We start from the raw sequence: 7,598 nt of genomic DNA on the forward strand, positions 1-7,598 counted from the left end.
GTAACAGAAAACAATTTTCCCAGCCGGATTCGAACCTGGGTCCTTGGATTCAGTGCCACCACGATTCCTCCATATTAATAATAATATTAAAATAGCTCTTACATTCCTATTACTATCACAGTATCTACTTGACAAACAGTCTAAACTTCCTATCTGCTAAAATAAATTATTATACACTATGATAATCAAACCTATTTGGACTTACAAAATTGAGTTTACGGGCTCCACGAAACTATCAAACGCCTCTCGTATCCAATCCTTACAATCTAAAATCCTCATTACGTCCCAAATAAACTATTCCTAAAATTCTATTCGTTGCAGATTAGGCTCGAAGAATATATATATATATATATATTCATGTAAAAGAGAAAAAAATCTATTTAGAAACAAATTAATTTACCGAATACAGTGAGAAGATTCGAGCCACCGATCCTTGAATTGTCTACTCAGTCAACGATGAGACAAATGCTAAACATCTTCGCCTTAACAGACTATAAGAAAATGGCATCTCACATCAATACTTCCAAACACATACTGAAACAAATGGCAAGTAGCACTACAGATGAGAATGGTAATATTCAAACATGACATCCCGGGCGTGTTCTTAATTAATTCACTAAATTACAAACACTCTAAATGAATGTTTACCAGATATGTTTCACTGTCAATGCCGACCCCCACTCGGTGAAGGGTGATCTGGACGCAGTATATATATCCAATGTGGAGGCAGGCAAAGCACATTCATCTGTCACTTAGACATTCAACATGTACAAGCTCGTGAGTGTTATATCCACTTTAGTTCGCTTAATATATAGTTATTAATATAATTTAATTATATAATATTTAATATCCTTCCAGATCGTCCTCTCCGCTCTCGTAGCCGTCGCTTTCGCCGCTTCCTACGGCGGCCAGGAGTCCCACGGACACGCATACTCGACCCAGAACCAAGTCAACTACGTCAAGGATTCAGTTCCAGTCGAGATCAAAGTCAAGTCCGCTCCAGTAGTCCACCATGTTCCAGTCATCTCTCACGTTCCAGTAGTCCATCATGTTCCAGTCCTACAACATATTCCATCATACCACCACTAAATTCCTCAGCTAAACTTCAAAGACTTCATACCTGAATTCCATAAATCAAAATTTATTTATGTATTTATTATCTTCGGCATATCAATAAATAATTAGTCAATTCCTTAATATTTTTTTTTTTATCATAAAATCTCTCATCTAACATAACTTTCTTTCTTATTATTACAAGACTCAGTTTTTTATAGCCCGTAATTTTACTTATCCTCAAAACACAACTTAATCCTGTAATGAAAAGAAATAAAAATCATCAATTGAGTAGTACTGTTTATGAATCAAATTAAGAATAATCAATTAAACCCAGATAGATATTGAAAGAGTTTTTTTGAATCTTTGCATATTAATCACTCAAAAAAAAAAATTATTTTGACCCTAAAATCTCAGATGTTGATGAAAGTTCAATTAATTCTATTGTTATCATAATAATACCTGAAAAAATATTTATATCATACATTTACAGAATTTTAAAAAAATAATAATTTTCAAATCAAGCTTTAAAGCTTTAAAGCAGCGATTACAAAAACAAATTTTCTAGGAAAAAAATTAATTTTTGAAGAATATTTGTGTGTTAATTTGAGATGTAATATGCTGCGGAACATATCTCAATTAATCATTTTTTTAAACAAACAATTTATTATTGAACAACATTTTCACCCACACTGAAAGATCTTCAAGGCTACACGAAGCATATTTTTTTTTTGTGTACATATAATAAATGAAAAAATGTTCTGTTTGTGTTAGTCAAAACTTGGACTATCTCTTTCGAATACATAAATGATCAATCATACATACATAATATTAAACTACTTAGAATATATTTTTCTATTAGTTTTATAATTTATTTTATTTTTCAAAATAAGAGAATATTTAGAGGCTTATAAAGAACAGATTAAAAAGAATAAAATAAAAATAAAGTCTGCCAGATATGCAATGATAAAAGCTGTAATTAAACAGCTTTTTGACCTGTTTAATTACTATGAAAAACGAAATTGAATTAGTTTATGAAATTATGATTGAGTACTTTGTCTTTTTACAACATATAAATGTCGTTGAAAATACTTTTTTTATTCCATCTCACAGATTTCAATTTTTTTTAAATAATACAATATTACTATCATAATTCCCAAAAATACCGACTGTATTATACTCTATTTCCAGAAGAATAAGCGTCCTCTTCCTAAAGCCTAAAGAGTAGCAGGTTACGAAAATATACCAGCAGGTAGTACAATATATCTGGGTGTCACCATTAACAGACTGTTACGGTTGCCATGGTGAAATAAAAACACTGGCTAGATCTGCGTAGACAAGAGGTGTTACGGTTGCCATGGTGAAATAAAAACACTGGCTAGATCTGCGTAGACAAGAGGTGTTACGGTTGCCATGGTGAAAACAAAACACGAGCGATATGTTTTAGACAAGTGGGTTTTGTTTTTTGTGAAGGGGACAGTTTGATTTTGGAACACGTTACGATTGTTCAATGTGAACTGGTAATAGTTTAAAGGCCCTCTGTCTGTACTCTTTGAACCGGAATATCACCATGTGAGAAATGTTGTCATATATGTTTTGTTTTTCAAAATTATGGTGTTTACTTCGATAGACGATCATTAACAATAGAAGTGGAGGACTACGTGGGGTTTGAACTAAATTTTATTTTATATTCACTTTTATACTCTTTTGGATAATAATGTAAATATAGTTATTAAGGTTAAGGTTAAGTCAACCTATAAGTTTTAATTGTTTTATTAATTGATAAGAATTATTTTTTCCATTTTCATTCTCTGCATATATATTTTTTCTTATTATTAAACTTTTGTACATATACTTGAAGAAGTTTGTCGGGGGGTGCGGTCAGCAAAGAACAACATAAATAAACAAAACCATATTTATTTATTTTATGCCGACGTTTCGACCTGAGTTTCAGGTCTTCATCAGGGCTATAGAACAAAAGAGATAACAACAACATTTAGAGTAACATACAATTACAAGTAACATTGTTGTTATCTCTTTTGTTCTATAGCCCTGATGAAGACCTGAAACTCAGGTCGCACGTCGGCATAAAATAAATAAATATGGTTTTGTTTATTTATGTTGTTCTTTGCTGACCGCACTCCCCCGACAAACTTCTTCAAGTATTAATCTACGGTCAACTATCTACACCTCATTTTGTACATATAGTTCTGCTGTTCTTTCTCTGCTTTCAACTTGTTAATTTACTTATATTTTTTTGTTGTTCACGGAATAGGTAACACCCCTAAGTTTTCTGTTATCTACATGTAAAGGTATTCGCCAGTGGTCATATTTCAACAATTGTTTATATATGGATATATTTTAGTTATACTGTGGGCAAAATGCTTCCGGGTTTTCGTTATTCCCAAGGAAAAAATAACGTGGCGCCTAAGGAGTAATTTATTCTGTATTTTTTTTTTCCTTTTGCGATTATATTTTTTTTTATTTGACTTTAACTCACCCCCTTCAACGCTGCGCGTGGGCAACGATAAACGTTTAACTAAGGATAAATCAAAATTTGAAAGACACCAGCTCGCCACTGCAATAAGAAGATCAAGCAGGTCAGGATCAAGTCTTACAGGCTTAACATCTCCTTACTTCTCCCAATCTTTCTGTTCGGCCCAAATTAATGTTATACAAAAGTGTGCTGAGGTCAAACCTGCTCTACGGAGCACCTATGCTGACCAACATAGCACCTTCAAGAGCCAAGAAGCTCCAACAGTCTCCGAACAAAAAAAAAAAAAGGAAGTGAGACATACTTCACTTCAGAGAACAAAGACGGACCACATACATACGACATTCGAACTACCAACTGTGACAGTATTTACCTCGAGGAGACACATCAAATTTTTTGACAGCCTCCAGTACTGTACGAACCCATTATTTAGAACACACCGACATGACGGCCGCAAAGGAGGAAGGCACACACAAACAGACTCAGACTCGACTGAGTACAAGTAACTATATTATTTGAATCAACAAACCTGGTGAACCCCATCACTATTAGACAGACACAAAATACAGACTAGCCCTTTCCAATAATCAAATTTCCTCAGCCCTTCTTAAAACGCATTACCAGAATGCAGAAAAAGAGGCGATCCTCAACCCGTTTTCATCATAACATCATCATCACATACCTATGGGGCTTAGAAGAAAAAAACAATTATTTTATGATCTTTTTTTCATTTATTTACTTATTAAATTTTCTTTCTATTGTTTCAATATATTTTTATTTTTCAAAGAAGTTTTCTTTTTTTCCCCCTGTATTATCAAGCATTTTATCATTCATCATTTCCTTTAGTTTTCTATCCCTTATATTTTCTTTTATCTTCCGTATTATTTATTTTGATATTAAATATTATTTTACTTTATTCTTTTATTTTTTATCAACCATATTATAGTGCATGTTCACGTTTTATTTTTTTCATTTTCTCTCTCTTTCACTTATTTTCTTCTTCTTTATCCCAACCCGTTCTAACACTATTCTCACCACGTATGCCGATGACACATTCCTATTGTCAGATAATAATCATCCTTCCATTGTATCCCAATCCCTCCAATCCCACATCACCACCCTAGAGGAATGGTGCCAAAACTGGGGGATTAAAATAAATTCCAATAAATCCCACCAAATCACATTTACCCTTCGTCTTAAACCTTCGTCTTTCCCCAGAGTATCATTTAATAATACCCCACTTATTCCTGTTGAGCAGATCCGTTACTTAGGACTACATCTGGACAAACGACTAACATGGAATCCTCATACACGACTGAAAAGACAAGAAACTGCTCGTCGGACTATTACAACATTTACTAGACAAACGATACAAACTTCCAATCCGTTACAAGACTCATCTACATGACTATTATAAGGCCTATATGGACATACGGAATTGAGCTATGGGGCTGTACTAAACCATCTAATTCCTCTCGAATCCAATCCTTACAGTCCAAAATCCTTCGTAAAATCCTCAATGATCCTTACTTTGTCACAAATCAAATCATCCATCAGGACCTATGTTTCCGATTTGGCCAGAACCAGATACCAATCCTTCCATAATAAATTTCCCAACCACCCAAACCAACTCGTTTCTAACCTGGCTTCTCCTTCACTACCTAATAATCCTCCTAGGCGTCTGAAAAGAAGATGGCCTCGAGATCTTCCCCTTTAGAAGTGTTTTTGGAGTTCTATCAATGGTTACATTCCCCACATGTTTGTATCATGCCATAATATCACTTACAGCAAATATGGATACAGATGTAAATAACAATAAATAAATTATTTTAAAAAAAAAGAAACATTTTTTCCATCCAGTAGGCTTTACATTTATTTTTATAAACATATATGAGCATTTTTTATTCAGATTTTTATTGTTAGTTAGTCTAAAATTACAGTTACCATCATGATTAGCAATCATATATAAAAAAACAAAAAGTTAAACCGTGAAAAAGTTGGTATTCCGTTTACTTTGGAACAAGTTAATAATATACTAGTATGTTTTTAATGAGGGCGATTAAAGGCAATATTGAAAGGTCGGCAGGTTTTTGACCTAAAACTGAAAGCTGAAGGATCAAATTAAAAAGTATTTCAATTAAAATTTAAATACACTAATAATATAAACAAATCACTACATATTTTTATAAATTATTTATTTAATGATATTTAGAGCTGTGTAAAATTATATTCACAGCTATTAAATTTGATATTAGATTATATTGGTATGATAAAGGCATGTAGAAAAAATACCCATTGGTAGCATTCTAATAATATTTCCACATTAGAAGATCTCGAGGCCATATTCTTTTCAGGCGTATCGGAGAATTGTAAGGATTGCAAGATGAAACAAATTAAGAAACTGGTGGGTTTGGGTGGTTAGAGAGTTTTTAATGGAAGGATTGATATCTGGTTCGGGCTAGATCGGTTATTTATGGAACATTATGGTCTTTATTTGTGACAAAGTAAGGAACATTGAGGATTTTACGAAGGATTTTGGGTTGTAAGGATTGAATACGAGAGGAATTCGAAGGTTTAGAGGAGCCCCAGAGCTTAACTCCGTATTTCCAGATAGGTCTTATTATAGTCATGTAGATCAGTCTTTTGTAACGGATTGTAAGTTTGGACTGTTTGTCTAGTAAGTACTGTAATAGTCGAAATCGAGTTGCAGTTTCCTGTCTTTTCTGTCTAGTGTGGGGATTTCAGGTTAGTCATTTGTCCAGATGTAGTCCCATGTAGCGGATCTGTTCGAAAGGAGTAAGGGCAACATTATTAAAGGATACTGTAGGGTAGATAGTTGGTTTACGACGGGTGGTTAGAGAGTTGATAATAGAAGGATTAAAATCTGGTTCGGGCTAGATCGGGTAAATATGGAACATAGATGTTTTTACCGTTTATTTGTGACATTGGAGCATTGAGGATTTTACTAAGGATTTTGGCTTTAAAGGATTGAATACGAGAAAAATTCGATTCACTACACATAATACATATTTATCCTTATATGGAAATTTTAAAAATCCAATTCTAAATATATTTTGATCACAAAACTAATATTTTTAGTTGATTTTATTGTTACCTAAGGCCTATTTTATTTGTTTTATTTATTTCTTTTTATCAAAAAACAACAATAAAATAGAATCGGAAATAATTTGATTCTCAAAAATTATTGTATAACCAAACAAGAATTAATGAAATTAAAATTTATTTACTCATATAAAGAAATAACATCTAGATATTTATATTGGTCTACATATATGTCCTGGCCATATTTAAATATTATGTCAAGCATTGGACATCTAAATTTGTGTTGGGAAACGTTTACTTAATAATAATAATCGCTTAGCGGATCCAATGGTTCCTTGCCGATACCACCAATCTGAATAAATCTTTCCAGTTTTTTCCCTCCAAACCCACATCTCCTAAACCTGTTTTAACGCAATCCTCCCATCTACACTTCGTTACTAAGCCGTACAACCTTACATGTCCATCTTATACACTGCAATGCTGTAACCTGAATTATATTTACTTGTTGCAATCCCCTCAATTAAGCCTTCTAAATTCTCCGGTTAGATCAATTTTTTTCGATCCTAACATTTTACGAAATAATTTATTTTCAAAGACCAAAAAAGTCACGTTTGGTATCCGTAAAGGGAGGGATAATAGTTTCGTAAATTTTAACTTTTTTGATGTTTTACGGAATGAGCAAGCTAAGCAATTTCGAAATTGAAAAGTAACAAGAGTTTTACCTTACTTTTATTTATAATTCAAAGTTAACTATTTTATTATCCAAGAATATAAATAAATTTTCATATATAGAATTTTGCTACAACACTTACTTGACAAACGTTCTAAACTTCCCATTCACTACCAAAAATTAGTATACACTACGATAATCAGACCAATTTGGACATATGGAATTGAGCTCTGGGGACCCACCAAACCATCAAATTCTTCCCGCATCCAATTGTTACAATCCAAAATCCTACGTAAAATCCTTGATGCTCCTTATTAC

General features: G+C 32.8%; 1 long non-coding RNA gene across 1 annotated transcript; it reads left to right on the top strand.

Annotated features, from left to right (window-relative positions):
• The first annotated feature begins 717 nt into the window (after positions 1-717).
• Positions 718-1,197, top strand: LOC136796646 (uncharacterized). Its single transcript, XR_010844406.1, has 2 exons — positions 718-777; positions 859-1,197. It is a non-coding gene; the product is annotated as an uncharacterized lncRNA (long non-coding RNA).
• Positions 1,198-7,598: the final 6,401 nt, after the last annotated feature.

This window comes from Halyomorpha halys, unplaced genomic scaffold, assembly GCF_000696795.3.
Source record: "Halyomorpha halys isolate HHAL.00 unplaced genomic scaffold, Hhal_1.1 Scaffold142.1, whole genome shotgun sequence".
Lineage (NCBI taxonomy): Eukaryota > Metazoa > Arthropoda > Insecta > Hemiptera > Pentatomidae > Halyomorpha > Halyomorpha halys.